The sequence below is a fragment of the Ranitomeya variabilis genome, chromosome 6 (assembly GCF_051348905.1).
Source record: "Ranitomeya variabilis isolate aRanVar5 chromosome 6, aRanVar5.hap1, whole genome shotgun sequence".
Taxonomy (NCBI): domain Eukaryota; kingdom Metazoa; phylum Chordata; class Amphibia; order Anura; family Dendrobatidae; genus Ranitomeya; species Ranitomeya variabilis.
The window spans coordinates 128,713,361-128,739,868 of NC_135237.1; positions in this window are offsets into that span (position 1 = coordinate 128,713,361).

Consider the following 26,508-nt stretch of genomic DNA (forward strand, 5'->3'; position numbering starts at 1 on the left):
GCCATATCCTGCCTGTCCTGTGTCTCTGCCATAGCCAGTCTGTCCTGTGTCTCCACCATATCCTGCCTGTCCTGTGTCTCTGCCATAGCCAGTCTGTCCTGTATCTTCGCCATATCCTGCCTGTCCTGTGTCTCTGCCATAGCCAGTCTGTCCTGTGTCTCCACCATATCCTGCCTGTCCTGTGTCTCTGCCATAGCCAGTCTGTCCTGTGTCTCCGCCATATCCTGCCTGTCCTGTGTCTCCGCCATAGCCAGTCTGTCCTGTGTCTCTGCCATATTCTGCCTGTCCTGTGTCTCCGCCATATTCAGCCCATCCTGTGTCCCCATCATACCCAGTCTGCTCCGTGTCTTTTCTATACCCAGCCGGTCCAGCATCTTTCCCGCTCCTACTTCCTGTCCCCGGGTATCAGCTTCGGCAATAGTCTCCCTCGGCCCTGCCCCTAACGCTCCCTGTATTGGGGGTGGTCCACCAGGCCAGCTCACCCTTGGGAGGCTCATTGTCATGGTTCTGCAGGTTCACTTTAGGAGTTCAAAAAGATCTTACATGGAGGTTTCTAATGAAGCTGATCAGATGGTTTGGCACACCCATATCTTTCATGGTATTCCAAAGTTTTCGGTTATCAACAGAGTCGAAGACTTTGCTGTAGTTGATGAAGCAAAAATAGATCTCATAGTTGATTTATTTTGCCTTTTTGTCATAATTCATCTAATTATAGCAATTACATCTCTTGTTTCTCTGCATTTTCTGAATCCTGCTTGTACCTCTGGCAGCTCTTTGCAAAACAAGGCTGTAACAGACTTTGTAGGTTCTTTAGTAGTATTTTGCTAGCATGATGTGTGAGCGCACTAGTCTGTTTCCACAGTCGGTAGCATCTCCCTTCTTCGCAATAGGAAATAGGAATAAACTCAGATCTTGACCAGTCCGTAGTTCATTTACCAGTTGTCCATATCTGTTGAGACAACCATGTTAGAACATCCATTACTGCTGCTTCTAAAAACTTTGTTAGAACTATTGCAATATTGCAATGTTGTTTGACAGAAGCTTTATCTCAGCAACGACTTCATCTTTCATGGTGTTCTGCTCTCCATCATTTCCAGTCTCAGTTTCTTCCCATATCAGTGAGTCGTTCTTGTAAACTTGCTCTGTGTACTCTTTCCATCTTTCCTGTTCTGGCTCAGTTAGTTTGTTCTCGCTGGCATCTTTCAACATGCCCACTCTTGGTTGAAACTTTTGTTGTATCTTTATGTTCTTTAGGTATGTCTTCCTGGTCTTACCCCTTGGATGTTCGCTTTCTATCTCTGCATATATTTTTTTGGTAATAAAGTTCTTTGTCTTTTCAAATTGCTGTCTTTAGTAGTTTACTGATGTTGTCTGCATTCTGCTTGTTATCTTATGCTTTTGCCATTCATCTTTCTTTGATAACCTTTGGAGTCTTGTCTGTTAACCAAGGCTGCAGGGGTCTATTACCACTATACTGATCATTAATTTAAAAAAAATAAACCTCTGTACTAACACCAATATTATCACCAGTAACAGTTGTACATAGGAGCTCTGTAGTTCATATAAGTGTATATAGTACAGGTAATTCCAGTAACTTAAGTGGTGATCTCACCAGTTAAAGTCATTATTGTTTGCTTTCCATCTTCATCTTCTTCATCCAGCGCAGTACAATATGACTAGAGATGGGAGAACCCCCAGATGTTTGGGATCGGAGGGTTCGTCCAAGTTTTTTTGTAAAGTTCGAGTTTGGGGCCGGACATGACACGAACTTGCGTCCTAACCCCGAACTCGGACTTTACATATATGGGATGGGGCATAGCAGAAGCAGAAAATTAATAATGAACATTAGAATTATACTTACCTGTCCAGCGAAGCATCCTCCCGTCACGCTGTCTCCCGTCTGCATCTGCTTCCGGGGGCCGCTCATACTGCTGGTAGTATTCACTGCACTTGGCAGTCTTCGGCTTTTTCCGGCAGTGAAAAAGCCAAAGACTGCTGAATGCAGTGAATACCGGCAGAAGGTAATGAGCGGCCCCGGAAGCAGATGTGGCCTGGAGACAGTGGGACGGGAGGACGCGTCGCTAGACAGGTACGTATAATTCTAATGTTTATTATTAATTTTCTGGGTTTTGTTACAGCCCGAACTGGACCCGAACTGTAACATGGGTTTCCCATGGAAACCCATGTTCGGGACTGTGTGACCGAACGCTATGTGTTCAGTACGGTCCCGAACTTTACCGTTCAGGTTCACCCATCCCTAGATATGACTTCTTCCAGCCATGACTCATCTCTGCAGAACATAATACAGATACATCTATGACTGATCACTTCTAGGGCACCTTTCCCACTTTGCCCCCCTCTCCACTGTGCTGGATAAAGAAGAAAAGTAATAGTACCTCCCCTTTGTTCCTCCCATAGTAATAGTATCCAGAAAACTAAAATATATTGCAGTAGTGATGTCCCTTTTTGTGACCCCATCACAGTAAAAATGTTTCCCTCTTTGGCCTTATACCATACTAATGCTTATATCCCCTTATGTTGACACTTTACAATAGTAAAATTCTCCTTTCTGCTCTAAAGTCAGTAGTAACATCCACCTTTAACCCCTTCCCGACCTGTGACGCAACGTAGGCATCATGAAAGTCGGTGCCAATCCGACCTGTAATGCCTATGTGGCGTCATGGAGGGATCGCGTCCCTGCAGATCGGGTGAAAGGGTTGACTCCAATTTCACCCGATCTGCATGGACAGGGGGAGTGGTACTTCAGCCCAGGGGGGGTGGCTTGCCCCCCCGTGGCTACGATCGCTCTGATTGGCTGTTGAAAGTGAAACGGCCAATCAGAGCAATTTGTAATATTTCACCTATGAAAAGTGGTGAAATATTACAATCCAGCCATGGCCGATGCTGCAATATCATCGGCCATGGCTGGAAACCCTGATCTGCCCCCCCCCCACCGCCACCGATCTCCTCCCCAGTCCTCCTTTCTGTCCCGTACAGTGGTCCGCTCCCCTCTGTCCTCCTCTCCGCTCCCCGTCATCCTGTCCGCTCCTCCGTGCTCCGATCCACCCCCCGTGCTCCGATCCCACCCCCTCATACTTACCGCAGTGCTGTTTACCTGCGGACTTTTCAAAAATGGTGTGGAAAAATCTCACATGAATCCGCAACGTGGGCACATAGCCTTACGGTTAGGGTTGGAATTAGGGCTAGGATTGGATATAGGGTTAAGATTAGGCTTGTGGTTAGGGTTATGGTTAGGGTTAGGGGTGTGTTGGGGTTAGGGTTGTGGTTAGGGTTGGGATTAGGGTTAGGATTAGGGTTGGGATTAGGGTTAGGGGTGTGTTGGGGGTAGGGTTGTGGCTAGGGGTGTGTTGGGGTTAGGGTTGTGATTAGGGTTATGGCTAGAGTTGGGATTAGGGTTAGGGGTGTGTTGGGGTTAGTGTTGGAGTTAGAATTGAGGGGTTTCCACTGTTTAGGCACATCAGGGGTCTCCAAACACAACATGATTGATTCCAGCCAATCTTGCGTTCAAAAAGTCAAATGGTGCTCCCTCCCTTCTGAGCCCTGACGTGCGCCCAAACAGTGGTTTACCCCCACATATGGGGTACCAGCATACTCAGGACAAACTGGGCAACAATTATTGGGGTCCAATTTCTCCTGTTAACCTTGCAAAAATAAAAAATTGCTTGCTAAAACATAATTTTTGAGGAATGAAAAATTATTTTTCATTTTCACGGCTCTGCGTTATAAACTTCTATGAAGCACTTGGGGGTTCAAAGTGCTCACCACACATCAAGATAAGTTCCTTGGGGGGTCTAGTTTCCAAAATGGGGTCACTTGTGGGGGATTTCTACTGTTTAGGCACATCAGGGGCTCTGCAAACGCAACGCGATGCCCGCAGACCATTCCATCAAAGTCTGCATTTCAAAACGTCACTACTTCCCTTCCGAGCCCCGACGTGTGCCAAAACAGTGGTTTACCCCAACAAATGGGGTATCAGTGTACTCAGGACAAACTGGGCAACAACTATTGGGGTCCAATTTCTTTTGTTACTGTGAAAATAAAAAATTGCTTGCTAAAACATCATTTTTGAGGAAAGAAAAATGATTTTTTATTTTCACGGCTCTGCGTTGTAAACTTCTGTGAAGCACTTGGGGTTTCAAAGTGCTCACCACATATCTAGATAAGTTCCTTGGGGGGGTCTAGTTTCCAAAATGGGGTCACTTGTGGGGGGTTTCTTCTGTTTAGGCACATCAGGGGCTCTGCAAATGTAACATGATGCCCGCAGACCATTCCATCAAAGTCTGCATTCCAAAACATCACTACTTCCCTTCCGAGCCCCGATGTGTGCCCAAACAGTGGTTCCCCCCCACATATGGGGTATAAGTGTACTCAGGACAAACTGGACAACAGCTTTTGGGGTCCAATTTCTCCTTTTACTCTTGTGAAAATAAAAAATTGCGGGCTAAAAAATAATTTTTGAGGAAAGAAAAATTATTTTTTATTTTCACGGCTCCACGTTATAAACTTCTGTGAAGCACTTGGGGGTTTAAAGTGGTCACCGTACATCTAGATTAGTTCCATGGGAGGTCTAGTTTCCAAAATGGGGTCACATGTGGGGGAGCTCCAATGTTTAGGCACACAGGGGCTCTCCAAACACGACATGGTGTCCGCTAACTATTGGAGCTAATTTTTCATTCAAAAAGTCAAATGGCGCTCCTTCCCTTCCGAGCCCTGCCGTGTGCCCAAACAGTGGTTTACCCCCACATGTGAGGTATCTGTGTACTCAGAAGAAATTGCCCAATAAATTTTAGGATCCATTTTATCCTGTTGCTCATGTGGAAATTAACAAATTGAGGCTAAAAGAAATTTTTGTGAAAAAAAAGTACTTTTTCATTTTTACGGATCAATTTGTGAAGCACTTGGGGGTTCAAAGTGCTCACTATGCATCTAGATAAGCTCCTTGGGGGGGGGTCTAGTTTCCAAAATGGGGTCACTTGTGGGGGAGCTCCAATGTTTAGGTGCACAGGGGCTCTCCAAACGCGACATGGTGTCCGCTAAAGATTGGAGCCAATTTTTCATTGAAAAAGTCAAATGGCACTCCTTCCCTTCTGAGCCCTGTCGTGCGCCCAAACAGTGGTTTCCCCCCACATATGGGGTATCAACGTACTCAGGACAAATTGACCAATAACTGTTGTGGTCCAGTTTTTCTTTTTACCCTTGGGAAAATAAAAAAATTGGTGCTAAAAGATCATTTTTGTGACTAAAAAGTTAAATGTTCATTTTTTCCTTCCATGTTGCTTCTGCAGCTGTGAAGCACCTGAAGGGTTAATAAACTTCTTGAATGTGGTTTGGAGTACCTTGAGGGGTGCAGTTTTTAGAATGGTGTCACTTTTGGGTATTTTCAGCTATATAGACCCCTCAAACTGACTTCAAATCTGAGGTGGTCCCTAAAAAAATGGTTTTGTAAATTTCGTTGTAAAAATGAGAAATCGCTGGTCAAATTTTAACACTTATAACTTCCTAGCAAAAAAAATTTTGTTTCCAAAATTGTGGTGATGTAAAGTAGACATGTGGGTAATGTTATTTATTAACTATTTTGTGTCACATAGCTCTCGTTTAACAGAATAAAAATTCAAAATTTGAAAAATTCAAAATTTTTAAAATTTTAGCCAAATTTCCATTTTTTTCACAAATAAACGCAAAAATTATTGACCTAAATTTACCACTAACATGAAGCCCAATATGTCACAAAAAAACAGTCTCAGAACCGCTAGGATCCGTTGAAGCATTCCTGAGTTATTACCTCATAAAGACACTGGTCAGAATTGCAAAAAACGGCCAAAATAGGCTGGGTCATGAAGGTGTTAAAGCCCCATTATACTTGTAATGTCCAACGTTGTGTCCCCGTACTTTATTAGGTATGGAGCCACAATGGTGATATTGTTATTATTGTATGGGGAAACAATTGAGGACATTATTACCGAATAAGATACAATGGGGACATTATTATTGTATATGACTACAATTGGGTATATTATTAATGTATGGAGTCACAATAGGAGACATTATTATGGGGACACAGTGTTGACATTTTTAATGTATGCTGCCAAAATGGGGGACATTATGAGGTCACAATAGGGTATATTATTACGATATGAGGAAACATGAATAATGACCCCCATTTTGGTTCTAGTCACTAATAATATTGTTGGGGGTTACAATGGGGAACATTATTAATGTCCTCAATTGTGGTCCCGTTCATTAAAAATGTCCTTAATATACATAGGTTACATAGTTTAAGCATCAAAGTTTCAGGACAAAGAAGGTGTTATTAATAAAGGTAATTTTATTCTTATAAGTATGGTAAGTGGGTATAAACAGGAATAATCCGATATGATGGATACACAGCAGCATATGGAATATAAAAATAGATAGCATACATAAAATGGTCAGTAAAGTGCAATGTGCCAGTAGCAGAAAGGACATATGTGAGCATCAATGTGGAGAGGATAAATTCTAGGAATGTGAATAATAACACAGAATATATGTGTTCACATAGAGTATGTAGCCGAAAGTCTGCAAATAGTACAATGAATAAAGTAACGTTATGTAGGCCCATACAAATGGAGGGTATAGCAGTAAAAGTAAATAGAGATATTACAACCAAGGAGTATGGGAAAACATAATTCAGAGTGACAGGCTCATATCAGTTTTGAAGGAAGTGCAAATCCTTAGGACGGTAACCATCAGGGAAGCCACATCCTGGCAGTGAAGAACCAGTGGTGGGGCCATAGGTGTGATCAATGATGTATAGAGAGGCACATCCATGAGAGGGGGTACAGGTACATACCAGGGCGTTGCTGTGCTGAATAGAAGGACCTGTAGTGCCAAACCCCGACGTGCGTTTCGGACCAGACCAGACTTTAAATACTTGCAACATAGATACTTGCAACATAGATGCAATAATATATTTGGGGGTTTTTTTTGTTTTTTTTTCTGGTGTTCTCCCCCTTTCCCTTGTACATATATGTCTATTCCATTCTTGTAAGTGTAAACTCACTGGATACTGTCCTTTGTGTTTATTTTTCATTAGATTCCCTCTGTGATTAGTTTTATTGCTTTTAATATGTTTCATGTTTGTTTATTTTTAGTGCAAAGATGAACTTCTTGGCCCTGGTGGGGTAGTATAGCATCATTCATACGTGAGATCGGATTACCTGGAGGAACATCAATCAAAGAAATCACTATGGCATTTTTGGGTTAGGAATTTCCAACCATATAAGTATCCCTAAACATTTTAGACTGAACTATATGTAGGATATACAATAATAGTCTGCAGCTTTTAATATATATACTGTATATATATATAGATATATATATTGTGAGTCAGTGACTCGTGTCACAGGTAGGGGTTGCTATAAGTGATGAGTGAATATACTCGTTACTCGAGATGTCCCGAGCACGCTCGGGTGTCCTCCGAGTATTTTTTAGTGCTCGGAGATTTCGTTTTCATCGCCTCAGCTGAATGATTTACAGCTATTAGCCAGGCTAAGTACATGTGGGGGTTGGCTGGTTGCTAGGGAATCCCCACATGTAATCAAGCTGGCTAATAGCTGTAAATCATTCAGCTGTGGCGCTGAAAACTAAATCTCCGAGTACTTACAAATACTAGGAGGACACCTGAGCGTGCTAGGGAAATCTTGAGTAACGAGCATATTCGCTCATCACTAGTTGCTATGTGTTCTCCCCAGGTTGGGCATGGAGACATATGAAGTCCATAGGTGTGCATGGCAGTCACGGATTTCCGCTATGGGTTTTCCATGTGGCTGAAAGCCACAGGTTTGTTTGTTAAAAACCCTGCAGTAATAGGTATGGGTGTGCCAGGTGTCAGGTGCAATGTCAGTGTCAGTCTGGTGTTTGCTGGTGTGCAGAGCAGAGGCCTGCAGAGTGCTGGCTTAGTACATGGAGGCACACGCCAGCGGAGCCAGCAGCTATGGCAGCTGAATAGCCTGGCACCCGCAGCATACACAGCGATGCAAGTTGTCCATGATGGCTGGTCTCGGATGTGGACAGTCCTGTGCCCAGAGGTGGATGTCCTGTGCCCGAAAGAGTCGGATGTGGACAGTCCTGTGCCTGGAGGTGAACTGGAGGTGGATGTCCTGTGCCCGAAAGAGTCAGATGTGGACAGTCCTGTGTCTGGAGGTGTACCGGAGGTGGATGTCCTGTGCCCGAAAGAGGACTGGCATGTGTAACAATTGCAAACAGGTGGATATGGTGCCCGGATGCTATCCGGAGGATATCCTGGGCTGTGTACGGCTGTGTGAGTAAAGAGACTGTGATACAGTGATGCAGGACACCCAAGGAAAATAGTCAGAGGAGGACTGGCATGTGTAGTGTCTGCAACATGTAAAGCTGTGTTTGAGGACTTTAATATAGCGTGCGGTTGCCAAGGGAAACTGGACAAAGGGAAGTCTGGCCTGTTTAGGGACTGCAATCTAAAGCCATATGATGTGTAGTGCTATGAAATGGGCACTGAGATGAGATGCAACTGTGTGCATTGAACCTTGATAACGTGTACTATAAAATGCTATGCACCTTTATGTGTGAAGTAACACATTACAGAGACTTTTGAGTTTGAACTTTGTGGGTCACTGCCTCTTCACTGTGTACAGTGCTACCGCGGCATTACAATATATATATATTGTAAGATGGCAGCCTGACAAGTCCTTGAGGGGAGATATGTCATCGCAGCTATTAGCTGTGGTGATGTGAGCCCATAAGTATGCTCCAGCTCCAGGGCCGGGTTTTATGAGCTGTCATAAGAGATGGGTGGGAATGACCGGTCACATATTCCAACCCCAGGGGCATGGTTTGGAAGCCAGATGTCTCATTCAGTGTCTGTGGCTGGAGGTGTGGAGACCTCCATTGTGTGTATGCTAAAGACACTGATCTTTGCGGGCGGACCCGCAGTACTATATTGAGTGTTTATTTTTTTGTTTGTTACTTTGTGCCAGAAAAGGCTGTTCATTTGTTTTCCTACCCAGAGCAGTTTATGCCATTTGAATAAAGTTGCTTGGACATTTCAGTAGTACCACTTCTTGTGCCTACCTCAACTACAGCCTAGTGAGTACGAATCCCTACAATTAGTGGAGAATGCGGGCATCACCTTGGCAATCCTCTCTTGCATCTGGGCCACATGCTCGATCACACTCAGGTAGGGTGTAGACTTTGCTTCCCACGTCTCTTTTGCTACGCTGAATATATATATTCAGATTTTGTAAATATGCATAATGTTTGGAAATAGTGGAGGAATGTGCTATACTGTACATGTGATTTTGATTACACACTGTTATCAATAATCTTATAAAATAGTGCTCACGACGTTAACTCTAATATTATAATGGGGAGATGGGATATAGATGTGATCAATATTTCAATATAGTTAGTAGTAACTATTAATGGTTGATAATCACTGTATCAGTATATATATACACTCACCGGCCACTTTATTAGGTACACCTGTCCAACTTCTTGTTAACACTTAATTTCTAATCAGCCAATCACATGGCGGCAACTCAGTGCATTTAGGCATGTAGACATGGTCAAGACAATCTCCTGCAGTTCAAACCGAGCATCAGTATGGGGAAGAAAGGTGATTTGAGTGCCTTTGAACGTGGCATGGTTGTTGGTGCCAGAAGGGCTGGTCTGAGTATTTCAGAAACTGCTGATCTACTGGGATTTTCACGCACAACCATCTCTAGGGTTTACAGAGAATGGTCCGAAAAAGAAAAAAAATCCAGTGAGCGGCAGTTCTGTGGGCGGAAATGCCTTGTTGATGCCAGAGGTCAGAGGAGAATGGGCAGACTGGTTCGAGCTGATAGAAAGGCAACAGTGACTCAAATCGCCACCCGTTACAACCAAGGTAGGCCTAAGAGCATCTCTGAATGCACAGTGCGTCGAACTTTGAGGCAGATGGGCTACAGCAGCAGAAGACCACACCGGGTACCACTCCTTTCAGCTAAGAACAGGAAACTAAGGCTACAATTTGTACAAGCTCATCGAAATTGGACAGTAGAAGATTGGAAAAACGTTGCTTGGTCTGATGAGTCTCGATTTCTGCTGCGACATTCGGATGGTAGGGTCAGAATTTGGCGTAAACAACATGAAAGCATGGATCCATCCTGCCTTGTATGGAGCATCTTTGGGATGTGCAGCCGACAAATCTGCGGCAACTGTGTGATGCCATCATGTCAATATGGACCAAAATCTCTGAGGAATGCTTCCAGCACCTTGTTGAATCTATGCCACAAAGAATTGAGGCAGTTCTGAAGGCAAAAGGGGGTCCAACCCGTTACTAGCATGGTGTACCTAATAAAGTGGCCGGTGAGTGTATATATATATGCATATACACTTTTGTCTCACTTTTTTATCTCCTTTTTGTTTTTGTACTAATATCATTAGTTTTCTTCACTTGGCATTTCCTCCTGTCTTGGAACAATTGGATTTTTTGTATTCACTTATGCGTCTCACTTTTTTTAGGGCATTATTTGTCTTTGCACTGTAATATTTTCTCCCATGATACCCCCCAAAAAGAGCCTTTTTAATTGGACTCACACTCACTGCTATTCTCCTTTTTCTTTCTTTCTCCTTGCTGATATGGAATATCTTTGAAATTATGACAATATGTATAGTGCAACGATTTCAAATTTGACTTCACAAAAATGGCCGCCGGTCTGCGCATGCAACCTGCAGTTCCCCAGTTTGACTTTCCATGATGACCTCAAAACACCTAAATATGCATGTCTCCGACGTCATGCAGAAATTTCTCTGTGACGTGCGCCCTAGTGAGTACCGGAATTGAAGGATTTACTTCCGGGGTATAAGACAGTACGCATGCGCACTAACTGTGCAATCTAATTAGATAGGATATATAATACTTGCCCTTGGACATATCATATACTTCCTTTTGAAAAAGGTACCGCGAAACGCGGGTCACGGGTCTCTCCTGGTTCTGTGCAATATTCCTCAATATGGGTAAACACTTTAATATTACTATTACAATATTAGAGTGGGCATACTATAGGATATGTGGGTAAGAAATTAATAAATGATAAATGATATAAGATGATATATCCTTTAACCCTTCCTTTCGATATGTGATCATTGTCACTCTATTTGATTGCATTTATTTTGTGCCATGCCTGGTCACCCTATCTTTACTGTGACTTTCCAAATGTATTTTTTTTTACAGTACTGGAATGAATTTTGGTCGTCCTTTTAACCTTGATAATATTATTGTGATGTATTTTGTATTTTAAAGTTTGAATTTTTCAATACACTTGATTGTAAAGTATTCCATTTTTTCTTTTTTGTATAACACCCCAGAATGTGTCATTGCTCCCAATGGACCTTACGTCCTCTTTCTATGCATTCCAGGCCCTGTCTGAATTCCTGAGAGGAATCTGGGACTTTCCCTTCAACTTAAACCCCTGCTCTGGGCCAGTCCCAATATTATCTTTCACTTTCGCTATTGTCATTCTACACACTTTTCCAATCCTATTAGCACCTTGAACACATATCACAATTCACACTATACATCAATGCTCACATTGCATCACATAACATATTACAACAATAAACTTGTTTGTTCAAGGGAGAACATGGGCAACATGTCCACCTCCTTACAGCAGGTTGTCAGTCAGTGATTAGCACCTACAATAAGTGGTCCAAGAATGGACAAGTGACAGCTTTAATGGCACCGAATTTTCATTTATATGTGCAGAAATCTAGAGCTATGCTATATGATTCAATCTCACAAAATTCTAATTTAAATGCATATATAATGTCTTATTCTCTTCTTGTACATACAATGCTTTTTAGTGAGTTTATCATTTCCCAAAAAGAATATCCCAATGTGACAGTGTGTTCAGTACTCTGTTGTACTTAACATCTGTCTCTCCTGGCTTGGATATTCCTTGATCCTAAGGGAGTTGCAAAGATTGAGACAATGTATAAGGATGATCCCATCTCCCTTAGACTAACTATGATATGGTATTCTGTACTACCAAATAGAGAGTTTTACAAATTCTCACTAATGAGATATCTCCATCACTTCTGGTCTCCAAAGATTTCATCACATAAGTAAAAAGCAAAACAATAAACCTTCCATGTCTTAAAAGGATTTCCATTTTATAGAATGCAGCACATCATCCTCTTCCCTTTTCAAAACCATCTCACATGGAAAAATAATAAATACAATGAAATAGCGCCTTTCTTCCCAGAAGATGGCCACATGCCATACAATTGCCAAAAAGTTGTCAATAAGAAAAACTCTGGGAAAATGAAAAAGAGAAAAAAAATACTTCCCTGGCATCTTACTACTTCAACTATTCATATATTAGGCCCTTTTAATCAGATTTCTACTGGAAAAATTATGGCGAAAGTAGCTTTATTTTTCATATGTGGTGGGTATATTCTAAGATTCATTCATTTTAGAGTGATGTTTTCCAACTAATGTTAGAAAACATAGCGATCATTGATCACCCAATGAACTAGCAAAGCGCTCATTCTTTGGTGAAATGATCTTTTGTGAAGCGGCAGTGCATTGTCTCGTGTAAACAGTAAGTGCATTACTAAGAACTTGGTAGCCTAGTTCACGTTGTTTACTGTGGTCTGCCTATGTAAGTAGGCAGTCAAACGATCGGCGATCGGTAAAAGATTACCAATCAGCAGTCGTATTGTGCCGCCAATCATTCTATGGAAATTGACCTTTATGATGGCTTCCTTCACTTGCATTGATACCTCTTTGGACTACATATTGAGTGTTTCTATGAACAACAATCAAATGGAAACTCAATACTTAGGGTACTGTCACACAGTGGCACTTTGATCGCTCCGACGGCACGATCCGTGACGTTGCAGCGTCGCTTGATTATTGCTCCAGCGTCGTAGACTGCGGTCACACTTTGCAATGCACGGCGCTGGAGCGATAATTTCATGACGTAGTTGCGATGTAGAAGTCATACGGGACATTGGGAATATCGTGCACACCTTTGTTACACGCTGCGATCATGCCGCCACAGTGGGACACTTGACGACGAAATAAAGTTTCAAACGATCTGCTACGACGTACGATTCTCAGCGGGGTCCCTGATCGCAGTAGCGTGTCAGACACAGCGATATCGTAACTATATCGCTGGAACGTCATGGATCGTGCCGTTGTAGCGACCAAAGTGCCACTGTGTGACAGTACCCTTAGTATCAACTCTTGACACCTTATCTCCTTAAGGCCATGTTTACACATCAGTATATTTGTTCAGTATTCTACATATTCTACATCAGTATTTGTCAGCCAAAATTAGGAGTGGAACAAGCAGAATAAAAGCATAGAAACATGAGCATCACTTCTATATTTTTTACTTACTCCTAGTTTTTAAAAAAATACTGACCGAAATACTGTCCTGTGAACATGACCTAATTCTTCATGAAGTAACAGGTCAGATCAAACCATGACACTATCAGCCAAATGCCTAATTATCTTTGAACTGTGAAGATGGATAGATCAATTAACAATGTCTGTAAAGACAGCAGTAGTGATATTTTAAGGCTTTGGTAGGTACGTTTTTACTAGTTCAAGGCGGATTCAAGATTTTTTTTTAATTAAACCAGACAATCCCTTTAAACTTAGAGTAACAATTCAGACAATGTTGTGCTGGTGAAACTCAATTCTATTATAAAATCTTCAGTTTACTCTCATGCGTTTTTGCCATGCAGATTTGCTAGCAATACCTAAAGCAATCCTGATGCCAGCAAAGTGAGAGAGAAACCTGAAGGGTCATGCACACGTTGCTTATTTGTGACTTGCAGATTTGGTGCAGAAAATAATCCGCAGCGTCAATTCTCTGTGCGTTTTTGCAGCTGCGTTTTCACCATTGACTTCACTCAAATCAATCAAAATCGCAGAGCAAAAACGCATCAAAAACTCATCACAAACGTGCATTTTTTGCAGCTGGGTTTTTCCGGCCAGAAATTTCTACATCCATTTACTTAACATGTGCACATAGCCTTGGACATGAACTTTGAGATAATAGGTGGTTTCTGATTCCAAAACATTCCTTACATCAAGCCAGGCTTTCTAGGTTGTTAATCCTTGATGTCCAGCCACCTTTCTGTGTATTGATTCTGTGTTGTGGCCATATCTATGTATCCTTTCCTTTATGTTTGCAATGTCTAGCCAAAAATAGCAGCTCACTGTGCTTCTCCTCACTGTCACTTCTTCCTACTGATTCCCCCTCTCCATACTTACCCCAGTACACTGTCCCCCACATGCTGAGCCCACTCCACACTGCACCCTTCATGCTGTTCCCATTATCACCATGTCACCATTTCCTACTTTTTGGTATACTGAACTCCTTCATCACACTGACCACACACTGCACTTATCTCTGCAAACTGTATTATTCCAGTCAACAGTAAAAGGCACTTTAAGTTTCAGCTACAATATGGAGCTATTCTTTCTTGCCATTCTTGCCACCTCTGCACTGCAGTACAACGTCAACAGCATGATGAGGTGACCACATCACGACACTGTATGTTGTGAGAAGGGAGCTGATTAGTGCTCCTCAGCCCCTGCAACTCAGCATACAGATATCTTCAATAGTATTTGCATCTTAAAGACGCAAATACAATTGTATCCAAGAAGAAGGGCGTGAGATCGCCATTCTGCGTTCAACCAGTTCATCAAATCGGCTGTCATTTTCATAGCCAGTTTGGGCAAACCAATGAGAACCAGCCAAATGCCATCCCTGCTGTGCATAGTATTTCAGTTACAGTGGGTTCCAAAGGGTTAACTTTTTCCTTGTGGAGAGTGACATATGAAGCCTGACAAGTCAAAGTGAGGAGACTTAAAAGCAATGCATGCGCCTCAAATATGCAAATTGTCTCTTCAGAGAGGCAGAGGACTTGAATTCTAGTGCCACCTATTGGAAGTAGGGATCCTAAAAGTTAATACCAACCCTTCAACGAGCCTTGCAATATTACTTAGGATAAAAGCCAAAGCAAAATCTGAATTTGCAGACACGGTGTTTCGGGGTGATGATATATACATCTATGTAACTGATAAAGCATGCAAAATAGATATGTAGTAGTCACCTAAACGTAAAAAAATGAAGAGTAAAAATAAAAAAAGGAGCAAAATCACTAATAAACACAGCAAGCAAATTTCTGATAAAACATAACAATAATATTGATGCAACCTGTGCTCCTTGCTGGAAAAAGTCTGCCATCTGTAGAGCTGTGGACTCCGCTTTACGTTCATTTGTCCTATAGTCTTTAGTAAGTGACCAGCTCCTCACAAGCGGTATGTGCTGCACAGAAGTGTAGTGCATTGAAAGCTGGCACTGCCACGACGTGAAAGTATGAGGGGCATACAGGAGGGAAGTTCGGATGGAAATATGGCAAGTAGACCAGATGTATGGCACAAGAAATGAGAAAGATAAAGGGGATGTACTGAGGGGATGAAAGTGGGGTAAAGAATCACCAAGTAGAAAACAGACTGTAAAAAAGAAGGAAAAGACTACACTAAAAGAAAATTAAGGCAGATAAATTAGATGTACCATAGCATTATGCAGACAAATATGAAAAGTAAAATAAAATAAAATGAAGAAGATGAAAAAGTAAAATAAGATGAATTGAAAAATAAAAAAATAAAAATACTTTTATTAAAATAATGTAACAAAAATAATATAACGACAAATATAAGAAACATCATAACAGCATAGTGGTAGTATAAATCCCAACTGGGACATGATATAAAGAAACACAGGGTAAAAGGAGTGGATGTAGGAGTGGATAGGGTCAGATCACGAAAGTGATCCTACACAGATCCAGACCAACGCCAGCAGGTGGAATACTAAGGTCCAAGAACTGAAAAGCTCCAATATCTATCGTATTTTTCAGACTATAAGACGCACCTAGGTTTTAGAGGAGGAAATTAGGGAAAAAAAATTGAAGCAAAAAATGTGATCAATTCTGTACTTATATCCCCTGTCCTGTTATATATGGTCCCCTCATTCCCATCCTGGTATGTATGGCCCCTCATCCCTATCCTGGTATGCATGACCCCCTCATTCCTATCCTGGTATGCATGGCCCCCTCATCCATATCCTGGTATGCCTGGACCTCTCATCTCTGCTATGATATGCATTGCCCCCTCATCTTTAGCCTGATGTCATGGACCCTTATCCCTATCCTGGTATGCTTGGACCCCTCATCTCTACCATGATATGCATGGCCCCCTCATTCCTATCCTGGTATGCATGGCCCCCTCATCCCTATCCTGGTATGCATGGCCCCCATCCATATCATGGTATGCATTGCCCCCTCATCTCTACTACGATATGCATGGCCCCCTCATCATTAGTCTGGTGTCATGGACCCTTATCTCTATCCTGGTATGCTTGGACCCCTCATCTCTACCATGATATGCATGGCCTCCTCATCCCTATCCTGTTATGTGTGGCCCCCTCCCACCATCCTGGTAGGCGTGGTTCCCTCATCCTCATCCTGGTATGCATGGCTCCTCATTCCTTTCCTGGTAGGCATGGCCCCTATCCCCATCCTGCTATGCATAGCCTCCTTATCCTTATACTTATTCCCCCCACTGTATATTTATGTATTAATTATCACTATATTTCCTTATATCTACATACTATTTATTTTACATTTCTCTTATCAGTTACTACAAAAGTCTCTTCGTTTTAATGAAAATATAGTCAATTATCGAAGCATAGATAATTGTTGCCAGCTTTATATATATAAAAATGTTCATAAAATGAATTGATTAGTTGTGAGTCATACTGCATAGATTCTGATCTATCCATTTTTTCAATTATTTCTATGAACAGCGGCTGTCAGAGTAACTCAGTGGAACAGTTCCTCTGCTAGTAAATTGTCATTGAAATAATAAACTTTTAGCTTATAAGGTGTTGAAAACCTCCCTATGATTAATGTCTGTTTTCACATATTGCTTCATTTGTAAATGGATTCTGCATTTTTACATTCTCCTTTTTCATGACGTGCAGCACTTGGTGTTGCTTTATCTCATGCGTAATATCCTGTTCTGCTTATTTGCATCTTCTCTTTAGCTCTTATCACTGTCCCAAATGTCTAGGGGTACCGTCACACATTGAAATTTTCATCGCTGCGACGGCACGATTCGTGACGCTCCAGCGTCGTAGACTGCGGTCACACGTTGCAATCACGGCGCTGGAGCGATGCCGAAGTCCCCGGGTAACCAGGGTAAACATCGGGTAACTAAGCGCAGGGCCGCGCTTAGTAACCCGATGTTTACCCTGGTTACCAGCGTAAAAGTAAAAAAACAAACCGTACATACTCACCCGTCGGTGTCCTTCAGGTCCCTTGCCGGCTGCTTCCTGCTCTGAGTGCAGCCGTACACTGAGAGCAGAGCGCAGCACTGCTGTGATCTGCTCTCACTTTCCGGCCGGCACTCAGAGCAGGAAGCAGACGGCAAGGGACCTGAAGGACACCGACGGGTGAGTATGTACGGTTTGTTTTTTTACGTTTACGCTTGTAACCAGGGTAAACATCGGGTTACTAAGCGCGGCCCTGCGCTTAGTTACCCGATGTTTACCCTGGTTACAAGCGAAGACATCGCTGGATCGCTGTCACACACAATGATCCAGCGATGTCAGCGGGTGATCAAGCGACGAAAGAAAGTTCCAAACGATGTGCTACGACGTACGATTCTCAGCAGGATCCCTGATCGCTGCTGCGTGTCAGACACTGCGATATCGTAACGATATCGCTAGAATGTCACGAATCGTAACGTCGTAGCGATGGAAATTTCAATGTGTGACGGTACCCTAGGTCTAGGTTTTAGATAAAACATTAAGTATACTAGTGCTTTACACCAGACACCGTATGGTAATATACAGTATGCCTTTTAGGAGCTGAATTTAGTCATTTCTGATAAAATCTGCTGTATATGACAATACCAGCAATGTAGATGTTATTTTATGAAATTTCATTCACAGGCTGCATAAAATATCTGCAGTATAAATTGAATATTTACTGTGGACTTAACCTTTTACAATGAAAAGGGTGAGGTATGTGATATCACTGCAGCAAAAGCTGCACATTTTATTGCAGATTTTTCCACTGTAGGTATTGAAGGCATTCCTACTCTCAGGTAGGCATAAGGTAGCATCCACAGAGGCAATACGTTTGATCCAAACAGTGCAGTTTTACTGCTTTTATAAAACTATAAGGGATTGAAAACTAAAAACAGCCTCTTCTAGGCACAAAGGTATCACAGCAATTAAGCAGTTCCTTTATATATATATATATATATATATATATATATATATATATATATATATATATATATATATATATATATATATATATATATATATAAGAAAAAAGAAGTACCAACAGAGCAAAGAAATGGTGCAAAAGTTCAAATGTTTATTAATTAACCAGCATAAAGTGCATAAGTACATGACATATAATTAGAAAAGGGATAGTTAAAACCGTGAATCTCTGCCAGTTCCCCCACCGTGATCTCCCACATCTGAAGTACTAATAGGGAAGCAGCCAGATGTATTGACTAAATAGAAACTGTGGGAGGCAATGCAAGCACCACAGTACGAAATAAGGATAATTAGACAATGCTTACCACTGGAGAGGAGGAGGGTGGGGTATGCTGGGCAGGGACCGATCCGTGCGAGACCCCAACGCGCGTTTCGCCATGCGAATGTTTTGGCTTTCTCAAGGGGAGGTCCCAGAGCAATAAGAGGCACAATTCCACCAGTCTCGGTATCACTTTGAGCCTGAGTTCCAGAAGCCTTCAGCACCAAATAGAAGTATTCATCTCTGGGCACACACTGAACAGTCTGCAGCTTCCATATGTTACTTTGTACCTCCAACACACAGCTCAGCTTCCCTAGTTGACCTATGCAGTTTCCATTCCATTCAGAGAGAGACTCTGGCATGTCTTTCTCCCAGCTGCAGCTCACATTTTGGCTGGAAACTCACCAGCAGCACATTAAACTGCTTAATTCAGCAGACTGACCCACCTAGTGAACACAGGTTCGGGTTCTTAGTTAAAACAAGTCAGGTGCACCTAATTTAAACTTGCAGTACTTTAACCCCAGTCCTACATGGCTTTGCTACAATATTCTGTAGAATTTCAACCCCAGCAATTATGCAGCTCATCTAGAAAAGTGAAATCATCCCTTGCAACAACAATTCTTTTTATGTAGCATTGTGTAAACACTAAATCTCACATGTAAAGTCCTATATGTGATTGATCACTACTCTCTGTATTTTTAAATTAAATATTAGTCGGGAGACAGCTAATACTGTTTTATTTGAACAAAGTAAAATAAAAAGTCTTTAATGTAGCATATGCAAGCTGCAGAGTTGACATGTGCAGGTCATATAGGTTCCCAAGACCTAATTTGCTTTATCAGATGAATGTAGATGCATACAAATAAAGTATGTCTTAAGTGCAGTCTGTCCGCCTCTGCCAAGAACGGCTAATTTACAGTGAAAATATGCCAAGAGTTTGAGAAGACATCTTTATAATATGCAGCAGAGGAGGGGAGAAGTAGAAGGCAGCATATTTCTTCAGACTGCAGCATGGCACCAAACCAGCTATAGTATTTTGTGGAGACAGAGACATAGGCCAAAAATAAAGTGAAGTTTTAGCAAATAAAAAAGCAATTAAATGTAATATATGCATTTGTTGACTATATTTCATGGCTGGGCCAATGATTTCTGCTTTATTCCAGATCATAGTCTCTGCTTGTCCAACAATGACAGTGCATTGAAGACTATATATCAGTTACATTTACCGCATATTCTAGTAATTAGATCTGATTTGATTTGATTAATGTATATTTCACAAAGTATCAGATAAAACATGTAGGGAAAGTAAGTCTTTCTGAAATAAAATCAATGGCCACAGAGCATAAGTAAGGGTTAATGGTCTTCCCTCAATCACAAAATGTAATGGTGCATGGCACGGGTGTCCCCTTTGTCCCTTGCTATATGTCATTTTGATGGAGCTTTTAGCTGTTGTAATTCAGCATAAGGCTAAATATCAAATCACATCTGATGTGAGAGCATTAAATACGATATGCTATTGACCCTCGAGTCCTGCTCTGCTGCGAGTGTGATCCCGAGTGTCAGTGCTCTGTGCTCCGAGCCTCTCACATGAGAGAATCCCAGCACAGGTACGGAGGAGACAGAGAAATTTATTTCTCCATCTCCTCTGCTTCCGGTGTTGGCAGGAATTGGACTGCACCCCAGTGATATCCAAGTGCAGTGTGATGTTTCACAGGCACCCATAGACTTATATGGGTGCGTGCAATCTGAATTCAGCATGCAGTCGTAACATGCTGCAGTTTTTACCCTGAATAAAAAAAAACACAATTGAGAACACAAGCATAGGATTAAATTTGTACGAATGCAATCCCATTTTTAATTGGAATACATTTGTCCAATTTAATTGCAAGTGGGAGCGAGCCCTAACCTGAATATTCACAGCATATCAGGAAATGTATGGCTGCAATTAGCACCCATAACTTCCAATTGTATGTGACACGCCCACCAGGGCTGTGGGGTACTCGGAACCGGGTGGGACAGTTCTTTGGGAAAGTCACGCAGCCGTGACCTAACTCCGTGGCCCTGGCTGTGCCGTAAAATGGGGAATATGTATATGGGATTTAACGCGAACCCACCTGTGGTGTTCGGCAACGGATGGCCGATGCTGCTGAAGGAGACTGCTGGGGCTGATGGTGACGCAGCTGGGATGGTTCTGCTCCCCACAGGTGGAGCGGGGCTCCAGGGCTACAGGTCCCGTTTATGTCAGGCTTCGTGTACCTTGTGATGCAGGACTCAGGGTGCAAGAGATCACTGAATCACACAAGGGCTGTAGTTTTCTTTTCCTTTACTTTATGGTTGATAGTACAGACCGGGGTACTGGTAACAGATTGTAATGGAGAGCCGGGCAGCCTGGAAGCAATTTTTGGATACACCTGGCCAGGTAGGTACGGAGGTCTTCCTTCTGCGCTGTTCTCCCTTTTTCCTTGCTGCCTAACAGCTCAACCCCCTGCTGCTGTCTCTCTGTTTTTAAAAACTAGCAGTTGCCCGCATGGCAGGCAGCTCGAGCCTATCACAGGTTCCACTCTTTTGTGTCAGCTCCATGCCCTGGTATGCTGCTGTGCCGCCAGGTATCAGATCGGGCCAGAAGACCTGCAGTCCCCTGCCCTCTGGATTTAGCTGCCGGAACTTCAGTACCCACACAACCATGGACTCTGGTATCCAGTTCCTAGCGCTCAGGTCTGGGGTGAGTTTAATCACAGCTCCACTCCCCAGGTTCTGCTCTACTTCTCTCCTACTGACACCTTGTAAGGCGACCCCTCCTTGTTTCCAGGCATGACATTACTCCCTGTGAGGGAGGCAATGCCACTGTGGCAACCGGACTCCTGGGGTGCCACATATGTGTTGCACCCATGTACCTAATCCCCTTCCATAGTACAGGAGTTTCAAAACTTTAGCAACTTACATTGTTTCAAAATCAACTACTTTAGATCAGAAGACTTCAATATGACCTTACCAGCAGCTTAGGGGATTCAGCTCATTAATACTTTCCTTTTCAAGTGGCATCTCGAACCTTTAAATATTTGGGACTGTTTTTCCTGTTGGACCATGCAACACTTGTTTTAACTTTCTTTTCCTCCTTGAGAGGATTTTTTAAGGACCTGGCAACCTATGACAAACAAAGGGTGTAGTAGTTCAAATAAAATTTGATGTAATGTCCTGTTTCCTTTATACAAGTCCCTATAGTTTCTCCAGCATAAAAACATTAATAATGCTTAAAGGGAACCTTAAATAAAACATATAAGGCAGCACTCTGTAGCGCCAAAACTTGCAAACATGAAATATGAAAATTGAATTGCATTACTGCACTAGAAAAATGAAAAATTGAGAAAGTTTAGTGCATAAGTTGGCCAATTCATGTGTACCTGGTAGCCACGATAAGGCATTTCTCGTTTACCAGCACCTATCAATGCCATCCTCACTGAGATTAAAATCTTCATCTGTATGGGAACCTGTGAGTCCTCTCTTTGTATTCATTAGCCTTCTGACTGAGCACTCCGCCTCTTAGCTTCAGGCATTTTTAATCAAGACAGGACCCTACCCCTCCACAGAGATGTAGATTTTTAGTCAAAGAGAGGACTCACAGGTTCCCATACAGATGAAGACTTTATTCTAAGTGACGATGGCATTGATAGGTGCTGGTAAACGAGAAATGCCTTATTGTGGCTACCAGGTACACATGAATTGGCTAATTTATGCGCTAAACTTTCTCAATTTTTCATATTTCTAGTGCAGGAAGGCAATTCAATTTTCATATTTCATGTTTTGGCGCTACAGAGTGCTGCCTTATTTATTTTATTGTACATGAGTTGGTGACTCTAGGTTAGCACCTGTTCACATTTAGTCTATGTTTGGATGTGACGGTCAGTTTTTTAATATTTGCTTAAGGGGAACCTGTCAGCAGGATTGTGCAGAGTAACCTACAGACAGTGTCAGGTCGGCGCTATTTTAATCAATATAACAGCGCCGACCTGACACTGTGTGTAGGTTACTGTGCACAATCCTGCTGACAGGTTCCATTTAAAGAGGTTGTCCCACCAACAAAGTACATTTTAATCAATAGATCTTGGAATAATAATAATAAGCTCCATAATTGGATATTTAAAAAAAAAGTTTTCCTATGCCAAGATAATGCTGTGTACTGTGTACTGTGTAATGGCCATGCAGAAACATGATCTGATTATACCACAGCTCCTGGGCAGGGGAGGATGCAAAAGAGAGTATACAGACAGGACAGTTGCAGTCCTGAATTCCTGTTGATGTTTGATACGTTCAAATGCGGGGCCAGTGAAACTGTGCGTATATTGTACATCTGGATACTATTCTTTGCTATTCAAATACTGTATGTTCTATAATTGTTTAATCACTATATACTTAGCATTATCAAGGGGGCACGAGGGACATGGTAAGGACGCTTTGTGCGCTGTCCTTATTTATGATGTCAATAGTTCAGAAAATCCAGTGAAATGTCTAACTACGCACAATACGCATGCCATGGCATCAGTTAATTTACGGAACAAAATGAGCAGATAATCCAGGCCAGACAAGATTACCATGCTGGGAGAGGCAGAATTTTGTTTGTCACAATATTTTCCTGTACACTGAGATCTGAACGGTTCTTGAGCCATTGAAGACGCTCATTAGCCCAACATTTGTTCAGCACAAGTAACCATTTCCTTTCAGAGCCTTATCTATTGTTACCTCTTCAGAATCTTATGAAGAAGCAGTGAAAAATAGGATTATCTTTGATCCTTCTCTTTATTAACAACATCCCCTCTGTCCCATTTTAGTTTAGTTATTTTGCTATCTCTTTTGCCAGGCTGCCTTGAGAAATGTGCGTAGACATCCACAGGCAATATCGCTAAAAAAGCACCCCTCACTTTTATTAGTTTTAGATATATATCACATCATATATGTTATGTGTGTGTCTCTACGGAGCTTTATTCCCCTGCTCCTAACATCAGATATGAAGATTATACACATATTATTTAGTCATGTACAGATTTGTAATCTCATTTGTTGTCAGATCCGTATAAATGGTGCTAAATAAAGAATATTGCTAAGATACACAAGTACCACATTTTTACAAAGGGACAAATCATGCAGCACGCAACGTGCGCCACGGTAAATTTTGACCATGCCCCTAGTCACACCCATTTACCATTTCTTTGTACCCTGGCAGGAGGAGATGTCAAAGAGTGCAGTGATGATTGCATTTTTACTGCAATTTTTATTCTTTTCTCCCTTATTTGTTGCGCTTTTGGCGTAGGTGTGAGGCTGCCGTCACACTAGCAGTATTTGGTCAGTATTTTACATCAGTATTTGCAAGCCAAAACCGGGAGTGGGTGACAAATGCAGAAGTGGTGCATATGTTTCTATTATACTTTTCCGCCAGGGGCTGGCTGGCAAATTTTAGCCTGGGGGGCAAGCACACAGCAGTGGCCCATGAGTAGCGACCCATCCTTAAAGGGGTTTTCGGATCTTAAGCTGCCGCCGCCGGGAACAGGTGGTCTTGTTACTGCAAGCTTGCGAATATAAATATAAATATATATATATATATATATATATATATATATATATATATATATATATATATATATACAGGTCCTTCTCAAAAAATTAGCATATAGTGTAAAATTTCATTATTTACCATAATGTAATGATTACAATTAAACTTTCATATATTATAGATTCATTATCCACCAACTGAAATTTGTCAGGTCTTTTATTGTTTTAATACTGATGATTTTGGCATACAACTCCTGATAACCCAAAAAACCTGTCTCAATAAATTAGCATATTTCACCCGACCAATCAAATAAAAGTGTTTTTTAATAACAAACAAAAAAACCATCAAATAATAATGTTCAGTTATGCACTCAATACTTGGTCGGGAATCCTTTGGCAGAAATGACTGCTTCAATGCGGCGTGGCATGGAGGCAATCAGCCTGTGACACTGCTGAGATGTTATGGAGGCCCAGGATGCTTCAATAGCGGCCTTAAGCTCATCCAGAGTGTTGGGTCTTGCGTCTCTCAACTTTCTCTTCACAATATCCCACAGATTCTCTATGGGGTTCAGGTCAGGAGAGTTGGCAGGCCAATTGAGCACAGTAATACCATGGTCAGTAAACCATTTACCAGTGGTTTTGGCACTGTGAGCAGGTGCCAGGTCGTGCTGAAAAATGAAATCTTCATCTCCATAAAGCATTTCAGCCGATGGAAGCATGAAGTGCTCCAAAATCTCCTGATAGCTAGCTGCATTGACCCTGCCCTTGATGAAACACAGTGGACCAACACCAGCAGCTGACATGGCACCCCACACCATCACTGACTGTGGGTACTTGACACTGGACTTCAGGCATTTTGGCATTTCCTTCTCCCCAGTCTTCCTCCAGACTCTGGCACCTTGATTTCCGAATGACATGCAAAATTTGCTTTCATCAGAAAAAAGTACTTGGGACCACTTAGCAACAGTCCAGTGCTGCTTCTCTGTAGCCCAGGTCAGGCGCTTCTGCCGCTGTTTATGGTTCAAAAGTGGCTTTACCTGGGGAATGCGGCACCTGTAGCCCATTTCCTGCACACGCCTGTGCACCGTGGCTCTGGATGTTTCCACACCAGACTCAGTCCACTGCTTCCTCAGGTTCCCCAAGGTCTGGAATCGGTCCTTCTCCACAATCTTCCTCAGGGTCCGGTCACCTCTTCTCGTTGTACAGCGTTTTCTGCCACATTGTTTCCTTCCAACAGACTTACCATTGAGGTGCCTTGATACAGCACTCTGGGAACAGCCTATTTGTTGAGAAATTTCTTTCTGGGTCTTACCCTCTTGCTTGAGGGTGTCAATGATGGCCTTCTTGACATCTGTCAGGTCGCTAGTCTTACCCATGATGGGGGTTTTGAGTAATGAACCAGGCAGGGAGTTTATAAAAGCCTCAGGTATCTTTTGCATGTGTTTAGAGTTAATTAGTTGATTCAGAAGATTAGGGTAATAGGTAGTTTAGAGAACCTTTTCTTGATATGCTAATTTATTGAGACAGGTTTTTTGGGTTATCAGGAGTTGTATGCCAAAATCATCAGTATTAAAACAATAAAAGACCTGACAAATTTCAGTTGGTGGATAATGAATCTATAATATATGAAAGTTTAATTGTAATCATTACATTATGGTAAATAATGAAATTTTACACTATATGCTAATTTTTTGAGAAGGACCTGTATATATCTCGACAGACACCAAACACGCACAGTTCCACTGTATAAAGAGACACACACAGGGCCGGACTGGGACAAAAAAGCAGCCCTGCCTGCCAAACAAACCCATATCCATTTAAATGGGTTTTCCAATATTTTTTTTTATTTTACCATAAAAAAACCCTGAAAATAATAAACCAGTATTGACCTTCCTAAAGTCCAATGTCACCTCTCTGACAATAGAAGAGGAAGAGTGGTACTGTGCAGTGTATATGTACAGGACAGGAGGAGTGGTACTGTGCAGTGTATATATACAGGACAGGAGGAGTGGTACTGTGCAGTGTATATATACAGGACAGGAGGAGTGGTACTGTGCAGTGTATATATACAGGACAGAAGAAGTGGTACTGTGCAGTGTATATATACAGGACAGGAGGAGTGGTACTGTGCAGTGTATATATACAGGACAGGAGGAGTGGTACTGTGCAGTGTATATATACAGGACAGGAGGAGTGGTACTGTGCAGTGTATATATACAGGACAGGAGGAGGGGTACTGTGCAGTGTATATATACAGGACAGGAGGAGAGGTACTGTGCAGTGTATATATACAGGACAGAAGAAGTGGTACTG